At 43.2% G+C, this 20,747-nt stretch overlaps 1 protein-coding gene across 6 annotated transcripts in view; it reads left to right on the top strand.

Moving 5' to 3' along the window:
- The first annotated feature begins 5,727 nt into the window (after positions 1 to 5,727).
- Positions 5,728 to 20,747, top strand: part of ZFAND6 (zinc finger AN1-type containing 6) — a 38,210-nt gene continuing 23,190 nt past the window's right edge. Inside the window, exons 1-2 of one of the 6 annotated variants that reach the window (XM_054836331.1) lie at positions 5,728 to 5,866; positions 8,805 to 8,897. The gene's annotated coding sequence lies outside the window, so the exon portion shown is untranslated. Of the gene's footprint in view, positions 5,867 to 8,804; positions 8,898 to 12,686; positions 12,711 to 13,052; positions 13,206 to 20,747 lie in introns of those variants that run through there. The other 5 variants (XM_054836326.1, XM_054836327.1, XM_054836330.1 and 2 more) reach the window with 5 other exon arrangements.

The following is a 20,747-nucleotide window of genomic DNA, read 5'->3' as shown; positions in this document are numbered from 1 at the left end:
TGCAGCAGATTTCTCTGGCATTGACAAATAGCCTGTCTGAAATAGCAAGGTCAGATGGACAGTAACAGAACAAACAAGAGCGTCAAACCCGTAGTAGTCCAGTGCTCTCGGCATTCCTAAGCAGGCAGGTAGACGGATGAACAGACATTTTTCTCATTTGGAACATTTGTATCTAGATCCTTGACAGACGCTTCGAGCATACTGTTTGCTTTCTAGACACCGGGATGTGCCCAGGCACCACGATTATTTACACAGAACAGCCCACTAAATCCAAGAATCCAGCGACACAGTATGAGCCGAGAGCTCTGCTACATGCAGTGGAGGCAACAGAAAGCTGCAAAAGCAAAAATTGGCCCCGAGCACCCTCAGGGATGCACTAAATTCTGCTGCCTTTTAAAGGCCTGGGAAGGAGTGCTGCTATTAAGGGATCACCAAGCAGGGCTGCCCTGACGACAGGATCTTTGCTCCCCTTAAATTGCAAGGACTAGAGCAGAGTCAGGTAGGGCCAGCTTTCTGGTGAGCATGGAGACTTTTCAGTGGCCGAGGGAATATTGCTGTCCTGTTAGAGTATCTCTGCTCCCTTTATACTCACAATTTAGCACTTGGTTGCCAGAGCAGCTGGTAGCCCCTGAGCTTTCTGTACAGTGACCTATTTGTGCAAGGGTTTATGCAAGCATGGTATATGGATACTTTAATGTTACAGAATTTAGGACTCCAGATTTTTGTTTTATATAGTCATTAATCCTAAACCCCCTTTTCTACAGCAGGGTGAAAGGCAAGCATATACAGAGGCCGACGTGTTAAGATGCTACTGTTAGGAGCACAGAGAGGCTCTCAGTGAGACTGGAGTTGGCTGTGTTGATGACTAGACACGCATAGTGTGAGCCACTCCTTCCCTGAAAGACTTTACTATCTACACAGACAAAGCAGATGCAGGAGAAGAAAAGGCACAGAGGTACAAAATAATTCCTTTGCCTAAAGTTACTCATCGGTGGACAATGGCACACTGTTCTCCTGAATACCAGGCCATGCTCAATGAACTATTTAACATGAATATTAAAAGCTTAAGTAGGGAGTTGTTAAAGGCTTTAAAAGGCCCCAGCCCAGATTTCTAAACAAGGCTATCTAGAAGGAAGCTCCCAGATTTGTAACCGTGTGGCAAAATAATCTGCCTCATTTTGAACGATGCTGAGCAGCCCAGTAGCTCCAACTAGAACCAGACCGGAGCTCTGCTCTGTGGAGGACCTCCATCCTACGCTGCTCCTTGCTTCAGAAAGATGCTGAGCAGCTGGTTTGCTCTCGGGTCCCTTTTGCAGCTCCAAGGGTATCAGCGAGCTGCTGGATCTGAAGCGGGTGCCATCGCCCTGGGCAGGGCAGCTCTGGCCACTCGATGCTCTCAGGCAGCAGCGGGCACTGTCCCGCACGCTCTGCCTGGCATCCCACTTACCCACTTTGACAGTTTTGATCCATTCACTCTCAACCTTTATCTGTGTTCTTACCCCTTGTCCTTGGTCATCACTGAGCTTTACCCTGATCTCCCTTCTCTTCTCCCACCTTTTGAGAGGCAGAAAAACATTCATTATTTTTAGGGATGGACTCATGCCTCTGACTGGGAAACCAGTATACAGAAAATAAAAGCAGAGTATTGAACTTTTTGTATATTACGAGGCTTTTTTATTCTGACCATTTTCACAGCAGACTTGATGAATAAGACTCCAGAATGCCATACATAAATGCCAAGAAATGGGATTTTCATTTCTGCATTTATGATGAGAAATAGTCCCTGGGTTGTTTTCAAAAATGAATGCTGAAAGCTGGAAATCCTAATGGTAATCAGTGTTTTTTCATTTCCATATGTGCATCTTTCTTGCAAACTACGTAGCGCCGGCACAGTAAATATCCTTTATGTAATTTAAAAGTAAAATGCATCATGAAGCATGCTGTTAGTTCTTGATGCTAACATCATATAAACAGAAGCATGAGGGAATCTGAAAAGATCCTTGGCCAATTTGTGCTCTTGGCTAAAATCCTACAAGCCCCTTGAAGTCAGTGGTGTTCTGGGCTTGCAAATACAAGCAGAATTTGGACTCTAATGCTACAGATCTCTGAATGTGGGCATTGCAATAGAGAGCTGGCATTGCTGCTCTTGAAAGGCCACTGCCAAATGACTGCTGGGCACCATTTCCAGCAGGCCTGGGTAACTGAAACTCCAGCTCATCCTGTTAGGATAAGGCACAGAACAGAGGTCAAAGTGCCTGTGGACAAAAATCTGTGAGATTCGGAATCAAATAAAATCAAATTTAAGACTTGGTTGTTCAAGAAAGTCTTATGCTTATTTCTTTTGGATTTTTATAGGCTGTCTCTGAGGAAGTAGGGGCTGATTCTGCTCTCATTAAAGCCTATGGTGAAAATCTCAGCAGTCTCAGGGGCTGCATCCTGGGCCCCAAACAACTAGATTAGAAGAACTGAAATGATGTTAACACTAAACACCTGATCCAAAGCCCACTGAAATGAAGAAAAGACTTTCTATTTACCAGCACTGAAGATAAATCTACCTCAAAATGAATACATTACTAAGATTCCTCAAGTGATTTCTAAAGCTTTAGCAAAAGATATAACAAGCGACTATAGCAGAGCAAACATAAAAGGAACCAAAGAAAAAGGTCCTCGGTGTTAGCAGATAGATTAAATGGATTTGGGAAAAGGGAGTACAAATTAGAAGAAAATCCTTTCAGAAAATTTGTGCCAACATTTTCTAGAGATATATGAATAGATGGCTCTTAAAATATGAAAAGAAGTTGTGCTATGATATCAGGGTGATGGGAGTCTTAAAATATGACAGGCAGATCTAAATAATGCAGGTCAAGGACAATAAAGACTGTTTCAGTTGTGATGTTATAAATGAGGAAGTCGTGTTCACCAGTTGTTCCCTTTTGCCATACATCATCAAATCACTGGCATAGCTGGGAAACCTTTCACCTCCCTCTTGGGTGTTTCAGCTTGTACCAGGATCTCCTACTTAATCATCTGGAGCTTCTCTTGGACTGCTCTGTCGAAGCAAAATCATGCCTGGTAGAATGAAGTTGTTCCATGAGGATGAACATCCCATTGCATATCAGGCTCCGTGTGGTTCTGGCGATCCTATGTCCTGCTGAACATTTGTGTACTCTTAAAAATCAAAACTATTCCTATCAACTTAAGGTGGACAAATAGTCTCTAACGCCTTCTCTGCAGTGGTCTACAGAAAACAGGCTTCTGTTTTCACCTGCTGGCTCAGGGTCACTTTTGACTTCCTGTCTTCTATAGCTCATTTCTGACCCTTTCTCGGAGTCAAGGATGCCCTTCTCTGGGTGGTTAGCAGTTTAGTCATTTCTCCGATTAGACACTTCCCTCTTCCCTTATCCTACTTGAGTTTAGCAAGGTGGGGTGTTTTTTTAGCCTATCAGGTCCTCAAACGAGAAAACTGAATGCTATTTCTTCAATATTATGTCTTCCATTCACAGTGGCTCAAGATGTACATTTAATTTTTAACTGCATCCTTTGTTCTACCCCAAGAATAAGCCTGGCCATCTTGTTTATGAATTTTCTCTCTCAGAGACAGTTTGACTACTGGCTCTTTTGCAGACGGCATAAAGCTTTGTGTTCCCTATTTCCCAGTTGTTTGCCCTTTTTGAGTTGTGGCAGCTTCTGACCGTACCAAACATACTGGTTCTGAATGCTTCAAGAAATCTACTTACTCCAGCATTATTGTAACTGAGTTTTCTCATTTTGGCACATCAGAAAACTGACGAGCTTCATATACAACTTGAGCAAGATCACATCTGAACATTCTGCTGCCCCCCCCCTTGACATTTGATGCCATAACTTAACATTTGTTCCACCATGTGTTGCTGGTCAATAACTCCTGGCAGGAGGTGTCCGTCTTGTTCACTGTTTGCATTTCCCTTTTTCTTCCTGCTGCTGTACTGCCAGCTGTTGCGCTGGTTGCTCACAACTGCAAAAGAATCAGCTGGCCTTTTTCTAAACAGACACCGTGAATGTTCCTCCCCACTATCCTGCATCTATATTTCTAATCATGAGATGAAACCTGGCACAAAGAAAGCAGTCTGAGATGAACCAAAGGGAATTTAAGGTTTAAAAAAAATCATATAAAAAAAGATGATCATGGAGAGGCTTGGAGGAATGTGATCATCACTCCCCACAGCTCCTTATGATTACTGCCAAGACCATGAAAGCACTCCAAATAATGTTGTGGGGAATGCTGTGATACCCACATGCAATGCAGGTCATCTTCTGTTCATGCAACCTGGCATTTGGAAGACTTATTGCATCAGCAAAGACAGCCAAGAGTGAATAATCTCTACCAAAATAGCTGTAAAGCTATGTTAGCACTTCCATGCTGGTTGCACCAGCATTTTCTGGTGTTTATTCAAGCTCATATATTCAAAAAAAAACCAGGGACCTTCATCTCATTAAGTTCTTTTGCCAGGTTTATGGATCTACCTACTCGGCTCACAACATTGGTGATAGTGAGCTCTTACCAATGGAAGATCTCTGCTTGGACTTTATCTTTGCTGAAATCTTTGTGTGTCCTCTTGCAATGCCTTCCTTAGGATAGTCTTGAGTTCCTCTGCTCAATAAAGACCAAAAATGTTAAAGTCTGTTCAGTGTTCCCCTAGGAAACAGAAACATGTTTTACCAATCTTCAGTTTCTCTGGCCTCCCTTGAGCTTCACAACTGCTCACTTTCTTTTCCTCCTCCAAAACTCTCTACAAACTCAGCTCACCTCCTGGCAACTCCTCCAGTCTTGATGTGCTCCTCTCCACTATCAAGAGATAAAATTCCTCTTTTATTTGGCTTGTGTCATCTCTCTGGAATCCTGTCCTCCTTTCCTATCTCTTTCGAGCTACCAAGTCACTCATCATCCTTAAATCTCACCTTTAAAACCTTCCTTCATGGTATAGGTTACAGCTGCCTGTGACATCAGGTGAGACTGTGTATAGTGGTACAACGTGCAAACGTTCTGTGTGAAAATAAGCTGTGGTGTATTGTCTCAGAGTCCACAATGAAAAAAAACCAACCAAAAGCACCCACAAACAGAAACAAGTCATGTGGCATATTGTAGATAACAAGAGATTAAAGATCAGCAGCTGACTTTTTACAGGGGATGTAAAGCAGGTGACCGGCAAGGGGCCCGCGGGTGAGGCACAGACCAGCACAGAGCTCACGCAAGAGAGACCCGCTCTGCCAGGAAACCTTTTCCTTCACGGATTATAAAACACCTCCCCCGGTCAGAGGGGGAAGCAGTGGGCAGCTACACGGGATTTTTACAGCAAAATTAATTTATTTGTGGAGGGAGAAAAGTGGACAACGTGCCGAGAGACCGCGCGGGTGTGAGGGGGCCATCTCCTCACGGGCTGCCCCGCAACGGCCACCGCAGGCCCCGGTCCCCAGCCTGAGGGGAGCAGCCCCCCTGCACCGGCCGGACTCCCTCTAGGCTCGCCCGCTCACCCTGCCCGCTGCTGGTGGCAGGCTGCCCTCTCGCCCCCTGCCCCGCTCTCCCCCCCCGCGTTCGCCTCAGGTCACTTTGGAGGCGGGGGGGAAACACGGCATAGGCCGCTGTCCCTTTAAATAGCATTCTGTGGTTCACGTCGCCGCCGTCTCCGGGTAGTAATTAGTCGCGGGCCGTAGCACCGCCTCCTTCTCCTCGCGGCCTCCCTTCCTCGGCTCCGCCAATCAGCGCCCGCCCGCGTCACTCTGAGGGTCAACGAAACACGGAGAAAGGGAAAAAAAAGTTTGGTGAGGAGCGAGCGGGGCCAGGCGGGGCCGGGCGGGCGGCGGCAGGACGCGGCGGGCCCGGAGGCAGGTGAGGGGAGCGCGGCTGGGTTGGGGACCGCCGGGCGGGCTGGGGGCAGGCGGCTCCTCTCTGCGGCGGGGCAGGTGGGGTGGCGGCCTCCTGCTCGCTCCTGGGGAGCGGCTGGGGGGGGGCCGAGGGGAGGGTGCCCACCATCCCGCTTCTCTCCCCCCATCCCCCCGACCTCCGAACCCGGCGGGCCCGGGGCTGTGGGGCGACGGCGGGGCCGGGCCCGGCCCAGGGCCCCGGGGTTCTTTTTCTCCCTTTTTTGGTCGTTCCTTCCTCCTCCCCCCACCCCCCTCCGGGCAGCTCCTCGCTGCGTGCGCAGGAGCCATCCCAGGGCAGAGGTGTTTGTACTCGTGTCCTTGGGTGGAAGGGGAGAGGCAGCCTGCCGGCCCGCGGCGCGCCGCCAGCCCTCCGCCGGGCGGGCGCCCGGCCCCCGCCGCCGCTCCCCTCCTTCCCCCGGGTTATTTTAGTTTGGCTGGGAGAGGCCGAGGGCAGAGCCGGCGGAGCGGCAGAGTCGGCCTCCCCGGCCGGCGGGTCTCCCAGCTGCTGGGGGCGATTGGACTTGAACTAGCGGCGGTGCCCTGTAAGTGGGAGGGCTTCCCCGTCGCCTCTGTGTCGGGGCCTGTCTTCCCCCGGGCCGCGGCTGTTGGTGGCAACCGCAGTCGGTGTGCGTACCTGCACCTCGGATAAGTTCAGTGCAGCGGTTTTGGCTGGTTTGGGGATAGGAGTATTCAGGAAGCAACATGCAGTTTGTGTTGTTGCACCCTTCCAGTTAAAGCAAGGGTTTAAGCATATGCAGTCTGTCATTCTTTTGCGCTTTATTGTATGAAAAGTTTTTGTTGTTGTGTTCACTGGGGAGCCCTGTGAAATTTAACCAGTCTTACCTCCTTCTAGGCTCTGTCCATCTGGAGTGATGGATAGGGTCTATGAATGTCTGCTCTTGTTTCCACAGGATGTTAGGATGGGGGAATCTTAAAAAAAATAAACCTCACTAATTATCTTACTGCCAGTAACAGCGGCAACAACGAAATGCAGAAGCTTCCACCAAATCTGCTGATGTAATGTGGAGGCATTCAGCAAAACCGACGGTAGTTACTTCTCCCCCAGTGTGGACTGACTTAAAGTACACCATTGTGTTCTGAAGTCCATTCCCTGGATGTTTGTCCAGACTTGTCCTATAATAGATGTCATTGCATAAGAGTTACAGGGAGTAAAGAGCGTGCTGAGTTTCTTTCATTCTTCTAAGGATCTATGCTCACATCTTAACTGTGCCAAACTATCTGTGTACACGGAAGAGAGAAGGGCACAGCTTGGTAGGCTGCCCTATGAACTTTAGGGGGAAAAAAACCCAAACAAACTATTCTCTTCCTCCTTCTGCTTCCAAACAAATTATTTTGTTTGTCTGATGTCATCTGAAATAATTCCTTTCACAGAGTGCTGTGATGATAGTAACTCAACAATTGAGGAAGCAAATATGTCAATTCCTTCCTTAGTCTCTTTCCTGTCTCTCCTTTAACTTTTATAGCTTTGCTCTTTGAATTCTGCCTGATTTGTTTATCTAGTTCTGAGGTACCTACACCTGTTCTTTGTATTAATTATCACCTAACCTAGAACAAGGGGATTGGCTCTTTTCTGATCTGTTGTGTATTTGTTCAGGCCAAAATAATAGTGTGTTTTGGGAGGATTTTTGTTCCTTACGATACTGGATATCAAAGTCTGACGTATATCAGTGGCATAATTCCTTGAGGTTTACTACTTTCCAGATAACTTCTTCAGTAGTGAAAAATTTCTTCTTCTCTATCTCTTGTATGTATTTCATAGGATGCCTCCTAAAATGTTTTTTGTCTTACACAACTATGAATCATGTTAAAATAATATATTAAAATAATTTTATTAACTAATCATAAATTTATGGCAAAAATGAACAACATTGTATGTTAAATAATATAACTTAAGAGTGTGATCTGAGAATGTAAGTTTACATTTCAGCTTGTTACATTATGGTCTCAGGTGGCACATTCAAAGCCTTATATAAATAGTTTGAAAGAGAGTGGCAAGTTATCGGGAGGAGAGTAGCATAAACACAAACTACTGAAAAGTTGCCATGGTTACAGATAAAGGTAATCCTTCTTTCTGTGAAAGTTTGTCCTTTTGTCACAGCTATATTAATCAGTCTGATTTCTGATAGAATTGTAAGTATACAAACTTTGGGCTTAATTTTCTTGGCAGCTAATAGCTATGCAGCTATTTATATATATTTTTTTTTAAAAAATACTGAATAGGCTATGACTTCCATTCAAGATGTTTGATTTAAGCTGCAAAGAGTATTATAGATTACATAGAAATGTACTTGGAGCATGCTGAATTCAATGGAAACTGTAGTGTACTTTTTTTCACCCGAGAGATATCTGATGTCAAGGAAAAGTCTTTTTAAATGTCTAGATCCTTTCTCAAGGACTCTGACTGAAGCGAGTGATGTGGCCATCTATCACTGGTGGCCTCGGTGGTGCAGCTGTATGAGATATAATTCCATGTCCTGATTTACAAAAACCCTAACAGAACAAAAACCAAACACCACCCCCACCTCGCCCAAGAAAAAAACCACACCACCACTCCCCCCAAAACAACATGGCAACCGCTGAGAGTGAGTGAGACCTGTTAAGGATGTGCAGCTTTATAGACCGGGAGATAACGGGAGGTGTGAGGGGGAAGCGATTGTCTTAATAGCTTATTCCCTGCGTAGAAGGAAGCAGTTGGAACTTAAAATGTGGATGAACTTTAATAAGTTCTCGGGTAGCTAAGCTTTGGGTAGTCTGAGATAGCTGCTAAAACTTGCAGGGAAATATGTTTTGGTCTGGTGCATCTGTACTGCTGTGCAGACAACTAACCAGTTTTCTCTGATGAAGACCCAGTATTTACCACGTGTGCCTTTTGTTGTTTCCAGATTTGATTATTGCAGTGCAGCAGTAAATCTTGGATTGAAAGCAGCAAGAGAAATCTCAAAGTTCTTCAAGATTCCTGAAATCTCATCAGTCTGGTATGTTGTGCTCTCTAGACTCCTGGAATACCAAGTTAAATTCTTTGTATGCAAGGGCCTCCTTAGTTACTCCTAAGGATACTGAAGTTTCTAGGACCTTGGCTTTTCATCAGCAACTTCATTGTCTGGTAGTAATACGCTACTAAGAACTATGTAACGATGTATTGCTGGGGTTGTGTAGACAATAGGTTTTGGTAGTGGTGTTCGTAGCAGGACAATAAACCTTCAGTCGACATATACTCTGAACTTGTTTTCATCTTATCTATCCTACCTGGAATTTCCAGGTACTTTTGCCAGGCTTTTAAAACTAAAGTCAGGTTGAAAAGGAGCTATTGCTAATTGACTTTCTAGAGACTGCACAGATGTATTGAAGAATGTATAAGAATATGAAAAGGACTGTTTCTTTCATCGTACAGGGAAATTTTTTCCTCCATCTTTATGTAGATGTGGCCCTTATGATGTTTGTTGTTTATGTTTGATAAAAAAAAGATTAGTAATGTCTCAAAATAATTTCTCAAATGACAGTTTTGAAATTCCTATACTAATGTACTTTTAAAATTGATATATTTGCAAAAATATACAGCAAGGTTATGAGAACTATTGTTTATAAACAGGACTGCAGTGTCTGAGGGTGAGACAGGAATGGGAAGCTAAATATTACTTTTAAAGCTGTTTCTAATAATAAAAAAGCTAAAAGACAGAGCTCTAATTGTTTAAAAATAATAAATAAATTCAGCACATGCTATAGCGCTGACATAATTGACATCCAGAGGGTAAAGTCCTTTTTCTACAATGCAAGTTCAGTATGTGTACGCAGCAGTTCAGTTGCTTTGCTACTTATTAATGTGTACAGAATCCAGGAGGTATAATGTATTCAAGACTGTGAAAAACAGGTGCCAAATTGTGAAGAAAGCTCTTGTGATTCACACTGATCTGTTGGGAACTGGACAGCGAGTAACCATCTCTTCATCTAATCCCTGAACAGCCATCACGTGTAGCTTTTGATCACTACTATTCTGGTCTCTGTTTGAACTGGTGACTTAAAGATGAAAGGCTCTGTTCTTGATCTCTTGAGCTGTCAAGTCCTCCAAACTTGCTGTCTTCTGTATATGCAAGATTACAGAACAAATGGCCTTTTAGCTGTTCCATGATTACAATAGTCAAATGAGAGTCAGGTGCTTTCTCTTGTTACTGTCCTCAGTGCAAAGTTCAGTAGCAGCAAACTGAATCTTTTTCACACTGCTGTCAAAGCTTCCCTATGTAATGTACTTGCAGCTGCAATCTGCTAGTTTGGGTTTTTTCTGTATTGCTACAGATATTGCAAGAGTAGCAAAGGCATAACTTGAACCTTGGCCTTGAAATGGTGCCTCTGCGTTTTCTCCAAAATGTGTGTGTGTTTACAGGGAAAATAGGTGGCTTATGTGCAGAAACTGAGCGTATAAATTAGGCATTTTAATGTCTAATTTCACTGGATCTCCTTCAGCTTCAGCATGGGATAGAAGAAAATTGGTATTCAAGTTACTATCTGACTTACCAACATCTAGGTACAGATGTGTTTACCCATGACTTCTAGTCCAGTGAGATAGGCTCAGCTGTGAACTTAGTCTTGATACCCCACTTCACAGACTTTTTGGGGATCTTTTACTTCTGTGAGGATAGCAAATTACTCTTGGGACGTTGTTAGTATGATAGTTTTGTGTCGTGTGGGGTTTTTTGTTTGTTTTTAAATGAGATAAGGTAAGCAAATCAAGGAAGTCACAGTGCTGAATGGAGGAGAATCTGCTTTGCCATTCCCCTTTTGCTCTGAGTAAGCCATGTTCTTGTTTATCAGAAACTGGCCAAACTTCTGCCAGATCAGTGACTCAGAGGCAGATGGAAGGGTCTGATGAACACCAGAGCTGGGCTAAGGGAGTGGGCCAGACTGCATGACAGGGAGGGGAAAGGTGGGGAGAAAAAGGGATGAAACCTCTCCCTGGCAGTGATAAGGAGCTGCTGTGTAACAGAAGCATAAGCTGAAGTGTAGAATGTTTGATGATAAAAATTATTTTTCATCACCACTACAGTTGTGAGGTAGCTAGACTTCTGTGATGGCATATAGAGCTGGAGGGTTTTGGGATAATGTGTTTGAGGTTTTTTCTCCCCTTTCGAAAGTAGCCAAACAGTAACACAGACTTGGGGGTTGGCATGTCGTCTTCTAGCACTAGGCAGTTTGGTTGGTAAGACTTGTGACTTCTGCTGTTGTTTTTATGGGCCTAAAATTAATGTGCTCTAAATTGAAGCTTTCCAAGATTGGTTACTGAGATACTTAGAGGATGCTTTACTGGTATGTTTTATTTGCATGAACTATGTTCTTGGTTTTGTTGCTTAGATAACGTTTGGTCAGAAAAGCGTCACGTAAGTGTGGCCTCACGGTTATCCTCAGGGGACCTGGTAAACTTCTAGCAGTACTGACTCTTGCAGGGCACTGAATTCAGGTGCAAGGGTTGAGGTCTGGTTCTTTCAGCTTATATTTTAGCTTCTGTAGGGGAAGTTATGTAAATCTTGTTAATTCTGTTCTTGTAGTGTTTCATACTTATTAACTTAGAACCGTACTAATTGCTGGTTTTCAGGCCTATTTGGGTTTGTGGCAAGATAGTTTGCTCTAAAATAGAGGGTAAGACAAATGTGCTATTGGGCTGTTTTAGAGGAATCACGTGTCCTTCCTGAAGGTGTTTTTAATGCTCTTTTTGGTGTGTGTGTATCACAGCTCAAGGGACTACTTAGCTGTAAATATTTTCCTGACATTGGGTGGTATTAGTAGTAAAGCAGTATGCTAAACTGTCTTGGACTTGATTAATCTGCATTAGGAAAGTTAAACAGATACCCATTTTGTGGTATAGGTGGTAGGGGAAGGCAGGCTGCCCCAGCACTGGCTAGAGGAAAGGTGGTGAGAACCAGAAACGAGGAGTTTTTCCTCTCTTCCCCTGCACAAGTACAAAAACGACCCAAATGTGCTTATGCTGACAAGTGCTATATCTTCTTCTAGCTTAATATTTTTAGTTATTTTACACTAAACACATAAAAATGTTTTATATAAGGCAACCTTGCTAACCAGATAAGTCTTGTGTAACTATGATGATACCTTGTGGGTGCAGGAGGGAACACTGACTGCGTTCTGGCTCTTTCCTGTGTTGTTTGGAAAGGGGCAAAGTTTTTCTCAAGTGAGGTGTCGTATCTGCAGTTGTGAAACATTTATTAAGCCTTGTTTTGTTTTTACTCCTCTTGCATGTTCCAGGCTCTTCACTTGATAGATGGGTAGGGAACTACATCAGTGTTTACGCTGAGGAAAAAGAAACACTTTTAATCTAGATGACAGGTTTTTGCCTCGTGTTAAGAGGAAGCTGTGCTGTGAGAAACGTTCGTTGTCAGAATGTGAACGGTATCTTGCAAATTTGTTCAGTCGAGTGAAGCCTGAACAAGCAGGAAAAGTTTCTGGCAGAAGCCATGGTACCTTGTGAGCTGGAGACAGCCACTTCCTGCGGAGCTCCTCTGCTGCTGACTCATCCTTTGCATTGGTGGAAGAGTCTTTGCAACTGGCAACCCAACGTATTCTTAGCCGGGGTTACTAATTTATATAGGGTGTCCGGCTTCCCAGGGTAACTCCAGTCACTCTTTACGAGTGGATGGGCTCAAAACCCACATCTAATTTTATCCTGGAAGCGGAGCAAGCGGCAGTTGTGTAATTGCAGCGGGAGAAGCGTCTCCAGCCCGCTGGGTGCTCTCCTCCTCTCCGCCCTCAGCCCGTCCGGCTGGAGAGCAGCGTGCCGGCCAGGGGTAGGTGCCCCGCGGGGGCCGGCGCTGCCGGGAGGTGCGGAGGGGCTGCCGGGGAGGGGGGGGGGGGGTCTGGCCGGCCGCAGCCGCTCGCAGGGGCACTCGGTGGAGCTCGCTCGGGGCGACGCGTCGCCGAAGGTTGTAGTTTGTCACAGCCGGGAGCGGGGTCCTGTCCCTTTAAGAATCAGCTTGCCCAGGGTGTTCTAACCCTCCCAGCCTAACCTGCTAGCAAGGAAAAGTTCTTTAAATAATGGATACGCCGCTCCGCCAATCGGCGAGCGGAGCCTGGCTAGAGGGGCGGGGTTCCCTCGCATCGACCAATAGGAGCGGGGGAGGCGGGGCTCTGCGTCCAGGCTAGGTTGCGCCGAAGTACAGCTTCAAGTGAAGTTAATCTGGGGTGAAGCAAACAGAAAATTGTGGAGATTTTGTTGGTAGGAATTTTCCGGTTCTAATCGCGTCGTGTGGCGTTATTTCACCCTCTGGGGCAGTGAAGTTCATGTGCGTGGGGTATTTTTTTTCATTGTTTCGTTTTGTAATGATGGCAGAATATTAACATTTATGCAGGGAAGCAGAACAAAAGGGCTCTTTAGACAGGAAATAAGGTGTTGAGAGGCTCAAACTTGACCGAGTTTCTTTTGTCATCTGTTGGCTTGCACCGGGTTTTTTTGCGGGGAAGGATCGAGTTGTTCCACCTTATCTTATGAAGAAATGTTAATTCTAAAATAGCGAGGATAATGCTGCTGGTTTGGAGTTACACAATGTTACAGGAAGAGAGCTCGATTTTAACTCTGACTTCTCTGATTCTGATGAGATTTGGGCTAACTAATTATGACAGCTGCTATGGGATTATTCAGTGATAGCATTTGCTCTAAGTCATTTGTCTTAAATTGTCTTTTGTTGTATCACTGAAGACTGCTGTGCTGTTGTCTGTATATTCTTGATGAGATGAATGTCTCGCAGATCTCTAGCATTTAGAACAAAGATATGTGAAAACTATATGTAAAACATTGCAATTTTTCTCTTTTTAATGAGTTTTGCAGAATATCTGGGTCTGTCAGAGCTCTGATTACAAACACAGGCAGGAAAATTAAGTGTTATTGCCCTGTGTTGCAGCTACTACCCTTCCAGTTGTGTCCTGCCCACATCCCCGTCCCCGTGTCGTCCCCCCCCCCCCCCCCCCAAAAAAAAAAAGGGGGAGCAGCAGATTTTTTTTTCTTTGGAATTGGTCAGAATCTCTTTTGAATACTGTATTGCCTGATAATAGCAGATGTTTACTTTGAGGGAAAATTATTTTCAGTTTCTGTACCAGACTTATCATAGATGGTATTTTTAGTTACACTTTCTGCATCTGAAAGGTCTTCAGGAACAGGAAAAGAAAGATTTGTCATGGGTGGCATGGGACAGGGTGAGAGGGAGGAGAGCAGGAAGTGGTAGGTCGGGAAGCAAAGGGTTTCTAATGAGAATGGAGACTCTTTTAATTGTTATCCTTTCTGTTTCTTTGACAAGTATGTTAGATGAGACCACGCACAGAACAATGCTTTCAGAATGGTGAATATATTTTCTTACTTCCCTAAATATTTCCTGTTTTTTATAGAAACACTTGTGTCTATATACAGCCGCTCCTGAGAATTGGAAAGAAATACTCATGGCCCTAATACTTGTTGAGTTTGATGGGATTTATATGATTAGTCAAGATGATAGAAGAATGGATGTGAAAATTGAGCAACAGTCTTCTAAATGGCAGTGGAAAGCAATTGCTCAGACCTTTACTGAATGTAAACAAGTGTGGTTATTAAAGTATACCTCATTCTTTCAGTTTTAATTTGAGACATTTTGTTTTCTCCCAAAATGCTGGATATGGATTACTTTTATATATGTCAAAGTGTCTTTACACACTGGCATCTTGCCATGCTCAAGTGGCTTATAGGCCTGAATTACTAATTCACTCTTGCTATCTGTTTTTATCTGTTTATGACATTTTTTTTAAAAAAAGTTCTAGATTGTATTTAAACCCTGGAAATACTACTTTAGAATGAGCAGTGACTATAGTCTTTTAGCTGAGAGGTGGGCCAGATCTCATGTGTCAGGGGAAATATTTAAGACTGGCATACGTAAGTGTTTAACCTTAATTTTGATTCATTTCTTAACTTACAAGTGATGCTAGGCCTAGACTGAGTGGCTAGATCAGATGTCTGAGGTGAGGGAAAGAATAGTATTGTTTGCTATAATTTCTATAGACTTATGAGTATGTGTATTAGACTTTCTTAAACAAAAGGAAGCAAACTTAGGTATTTGTGTGCTATGAAATATGTTTATGCCAAAAGCTAGTTTTGCTTAACAACAGGGGAAAAAGCTGAATATGTGTGGCAACATATTGCTTGATGACTGAGTAGCCATTCTTCTTGGGTCCCCTCTACCCCCCAACTTTAGGAGAGATGTATTATCTGGGACCAATTTTCCTGATTTATTCAACACAGAAGTGAAATGCTCAACTTTCTCACCACATGTATACAATTCCAATGCAGGCTGTTTGTAGAAAGCAAATCTGCCCTAAAGGATAAACATACCACTTTGCTGGCACAGCTGTACAACTTCTGTATTCAGGCTGCAGCAAATGTTTCTTGCCTGCATTCAAAGCCGTCGCTGGCAGGACCCGTGTTGTCCCTGCGTGAAGATTGGTTGTTCCAGTGCTTGTTCATAAAACCTTCTCCTGCACATGCTCCATCTGCAGATCTTAAACACTGTGAATGTGTTGTGTGCTGTGGGATTTATGTGTCTGCTTCTTGTGCCAGGATGGAATGTACATCTCTGATGTGAATAAGAGATTCTTAAAGTGATTGTAAACCTGCATACAAAATGCAGGATGAAATTTTATGTCCCCTGTTTATGAGGCAAAGGGGATCTGTGCTCTGTGGTCCACTGACTGCTTGGTGGTATTTCCCAGTGTCGTGAAGTGGGTGGCCCACCATGTGCTGGGACAGTAACCCTATGCTCTGGTTCTGTTTAATACTGCTTGGAGAAGGCTGCATGCCTCCCATGGGATGATTTTAGTAAAACATGCCCAGAGCCTTAGGGAGGGCAGATGTCCGTCCTGCAAACAGCAACGTGGGCTTCAGATCCCTGCTCGTGGAGTGCCCACTGCTACACCCAGGGGCCTCCTGCCATGCTTCCAGCAGAGTGGGTCGTGTGAGCGCTGGAGGCCAAGTCTTCTAGGCTAACTTAAATTGTTTTAAATTAGTGGCTCGAGCCAACCCAACTGGCTCTTTTCCTCCTCTTCCTCCCCCTATTTCCCAAGTGGTTTAGTGATCATTTCTTTTAATTGCTGTGTGCCCAAGGCAGAAGGGAGTGGGGGAGAGAAATAATGTCATCTTGGAGAGTTTCAGCTATATCCAAAAAGAGACATCTGCCCGTAGCTTCAGACGTTGGGTTAGGCCTGTTAACTAGTTTGCTCGCAGTTTCTAGGAGAGACACGGTGAAGGGGCAAGCTTGGGAGCTGATGATGGTTGAGGCTGTGCTGTTGCAGGGCAGATCGGTACTGGAGGGACAGCCCTCTTGTGCAGATACACGCTCTCCTTGTGGAGATAGTTGGCCTCCTGTGGAGTGGAGCTCAGTCTGGGTGGGGCAGGTGATCTGGCCAGTGATGTTTACACTGTAATAAGGTTTTGTGAAAATAAGCAGTTAATTACACATGACCTACAAAGGAATAAAAATAGCTTGGATCTGTTCTTGCTTTAAAATCCATTTAAGAGAGGCATGAAATGTTTGGGATTTTTAAACCTGCTTATTTTTTTTTTTACCTTTAGAAATATCAGGAACATTAAGTCCTTCTTCCCTGTTCTTGTTGGATGTCTCAGATGTGTCATAAGCTTCTCAGCCCTTAATTGAAGGGGTGGGGTGATATATTTTTAACAGATCCCTTCTTCCAACTGTGTTTATAGGGCTTTTGAGCTAAATAGAGATTAGCAAAAACAAAGCTTTGACAGTGTAAAAATAATTTCTCCTTGATCAACTTGTGTTTTCTTGCTCATTCTTCAGTTGTTGACAGAAACTGAGGGTTTTTTCGTTTGAAAAGTAACTTTTTTGCTATTAAATTATGCATTGAGATAAACTGAGTTAAATCCTAACTTGATCCATCTTCTGCTCCATTTAGATCAACTTAAGACAATCTTTTGAGTATTACTTATACAAATGAACACTCGTGTTTGAGTATTTCCTAAAAATAGCTCCTTTTTAAGCAGCAGTTTTATTCAATGCACAGCTCTTCCTTTAACTTAATGGTTCAGCAGTCTTGCAGAAGTCTAAACTGTCTCCACACTGAAGACCACCCCTGCTCAGCCATTCTGCCCTGTCAGGATGTATTTGTATCACAGCACTCTAACCTTCAGGATATGGTATTTGTCAGTCTGAAACGTAATAATCCTGTATCTGGAGAACTAAACTATAAACAGTATGGCTGACTTGGCAGGCCCTGGCAACCACCTGAACAGTTTAACTAGCCCAGGGTTTAAGACAACACTGGACTGGTGTGTCCTGTGATTCATGATGCTAATGCATTTTTAGCTATGTGAAGGATTAAGGAAACAAATATAAACTTAATAAATCAAATTGGAGTGGGAGCTTAATAGGAGTATTTTTGAGGACAGAAGTGAGGTGCTTGCAGCTTGTTTAAACATTTTGCATTGGATGTGTGTATTTTTTTTTTATTTTAGCCAATGGCTTAAGTTTAGCCATTAGCTTGAACAAGGGAGAAGGCTAGATGGTTTTCATGTGTGTGTCATTGAATGTAATTGGGCTGATGAAAGCAGAATATTGCGTGGTGAAGGCAGATATTTTCCACTTAAGGTTTTAAATTATATTTGGAGGTGAGAGGCAAGAAGAACCACTGATTCTACAGGCAAAAATGTAGAACTTCTGTACCTAAATCAGACATTCATGCCTTTTTTACATAGAGGTTATCTTTGAGTTAGATTGTCAGAAGAAAACATTTGAATTGTTGATCATGCTGGTTTTGAGGATGGGGTGGCAGGAGAGAGATGAGACTGTGAAGAAGGATAAAATCGTTTCTCTACTACCTCCTATATGAATTTAAGATGTTTTTCTAAAATCATCATATAGAATTAAGGCCTGTAATGCAATGTAGTGTTATGTAGCAGAATGCTTTCTGTGCAACAGAATGACCTTGTGTTAGAATCTGCACCATTATCAAAACTTTTTAGCAGGGCCTGTTGCAATAGGACAAGGGATAATGGTTTTAAACTAAAAGAGGGTAGATTTAGACTAGATATAAGGAAGACATTTTTTACACTGAGGGTGGTAAAACACTGGAACAGGTTGCCCAGAGGGGTGGTAGATGCTCTATCCCTGGAAACATTCAAGGTCAGGTTGAATGGGGCTCTGAGCAACCTGATCTAGTTGAAGATGTCCCTGCTCATTGCAGGGGGGGTGGACTAGATGACCTTTAAAGGTCACTTCCAACCCAAACTGTTCTATGATTCTCTGGTCAAGGTGGGGCAAGAGGAGTGGCTGTGTTTTGAGTGTTAAACTGGAACAGTTGGAGATTGTTCTTCCTGCCTAGCTCTTTCAGAGTCAGGTCAGAAGCTTACAAGGTAGCTTTTGTTGCTGATACAGGAGAGTTTTCTAAGTGAACTTCACCGGACTTCTTATGTTGGGGTTATCCAGATATCCTGTATGACGTACTGTTGGATATTGGTGTGAAGTCCTTGAATAAAGTGATTTTGTAGGTATTAATTAGAATTAATTATCAAATGTTATTGTCCTGGTGGAAAAGTAACTAGAAAAGTAATTATTTTAGTGTTTTATGATACCAAAACATTTGATTACTAACTTGCAAAAAAAAAAAAAAAATTGTGGTAATATGGAAGGACTTAATGAACTTTTTTAGGGAATAGACTTTAGAATTGCTCAATAAGATTGTTTTGAATCTTGGCGTGTATTCATAGGGTTTAAAGTATCCTGGGAGAGGAGGAAGGCAGCATTAGTAACAGTAGGTCAAGGTAGGTGTATTATTAGTTACATAACAAACAAATTGTCAGCTGAGTGTGACAAACCATGCAGGGGCTGAGACTAGTGCTGAGATCAAGGAGTATTTGATTTGTTGTGGACTGGCCTGTCAGCTGTGCATGTTTGCCTTCCTAGTAAGTCTAGTCAAAGTTGACTTAGTGCTTTGTGATTTAAAATTCCTATGCATAGCAGTGGTGTAATCGACTGGCTTTAGAAAATTTTTCTGAAAACAACACCAAAAAGTCTAATTTCACACTCTGGTTCTCAGTTGATGGTGTTGCCTTCCTGCATTTGCTTTTCTCTAACTTAGTGTCTATGAAACTTTTGACTGTTACTTATGGTCTCTCTTACTGCAAGAATTAGCCTGTTATTCTGCAAAGTCATAATGTGACTGTGACCCATGGTTTTAAGTTTATACCTAGTCATTCTGTATATAAATAAATCCCTGATTAGCTGCTACCTACTTATCCTTCTATGTGCTACCTCATATCCCCCACTGCACAATCAGAATGCTTGAAATATCAGTCTGCTCTGTTGAGGAATACCTCTGTCCTTGCTGCAGCTCTGACATCCTAATTTCTCAGACTGTCAAGGCCCAAGATGAAGAATTTATTGAAACTTCTTTGTATGGCCTGATAGCTCTATCTGGTGAACTTAGGCAGGATGACATGTACAGTATAAAATGCTCATTGCAATATTGCTGGATTTCCTTAAGCAGCATCAAGTTAGTTATTAAAATGGGAAAGTCTTCTCTTGAAACCCAGGGTTATGGGTTAAAATTAGTGATTTTTTTTTTTTTTAATGTAAGGGATACAAATATTCCTCAACAGGAGTGTAGGCCCTTTTGTCCTCACAAAAGGAGTGTGAGATAGAAGAGATTTCTGGGAGATAGCATTAGGGCATTGAGCTTTTATTTTTCAAGCCATAGCAAGGACATAGTACTTGTGTAATGCAGAAGCTGCGCTGCCTGTGAATGCATCTTTAGGCCAAGCTGAAGGGCACTGGTTTTGCTGATCTCCCTCTTGTTGCTGACTTTATACTGTAATAAAAGGGAATATATTGTGCTCTTTTTCCATTGTTTCCTGGTAGAAGCCCCATTGGGCTGTGTTTGTGAATGGAAGGGAATGAGCATCATGATAGAAAGCCATACCTTGCTGACAGTTGAGGCTCAGTATCTTGTGAGCAGATTTTGTTCCCCCTTCATCTAATCTAAACTGTGATACAGGCTTTAATATGCCAAGCAAAATAATTGAAGATCTGGCTTGTGTTTTCTGTGTGTGTCTACTTCTCCTTTATATCACGAATTTTCTTTTCTCTAGAAAGTGCTGTTACTCTGTCATGTGTCGATCTGTTCTCTAGCAGAATACAATCACTATGGCAAAAGGATAAAAAGAGAAGTCAAATGTACTTGAAGAGTTATTGTTCAAAATGCTTCTAAAAATGCAAATTTCTGTTTACGTGGCTTGAGGAAAAAGGGGGAATCCCATGGCACTAAACAGTTTTGCCCTTTTGGATACAAGTCCCTCCCTTAGAGCCATTTATGGCTGTATTTTTCTATGTAGAATTGTAAAAAGAACTCTGTACAAAGGTACTATCGTAATAAATAGGGAGACGGTGGCATCCAGCCATGCTATTTATAGGCTATTGTGCTTTTGACTTGCTGATCTAAGTGCTCTGGGCAGTAAGTGGGGGAGACATTGTACTAGAAATGCATGCTCACATAGCTCAATCTTGTCTGAAAACAGAATGAATAGCAAACTTGGTTATCAGAAAGGCAGTTTACAGAGTTGTACCTGGAGTGTTAGTAGGTAAAAAGCATGCCCTAGTGATTAAAGCACAATGTTTGCAATGCAGACTTTTACTCGAAAGCTGTCAGCTCTGGCTTTCTCATCAGTTGAGAAACTGAAATATGTGCAGTCTGTTCTGTATGGGCTTAGGAAAGAAATATAAAAAAACCCGAACCTATTTTCTGTTCCATAATGGCAGTGGGAAGAATGCCAGTTGTCCTCAATCAAGTTT

Source organism: Grus americana, chromosome 10 (assembly GCF_028858705.1).
Source record: "Grus americana isolate bGruAme1 chromosome 10, bGruAme1.mat, whole genome shotgun sequence".
In the NCBI taxonomy this organism is placed as follows: Eukaryota; Metazoa; Chordata; class Aves; order Gruiformes; family Gruidae; genus Grus; species Grus americana.
The sequence above is the reverse complement of the archived record's forward strand: the minus strand, read 5'-3'. Positions and strand labels throughout refer to the sequence as shown.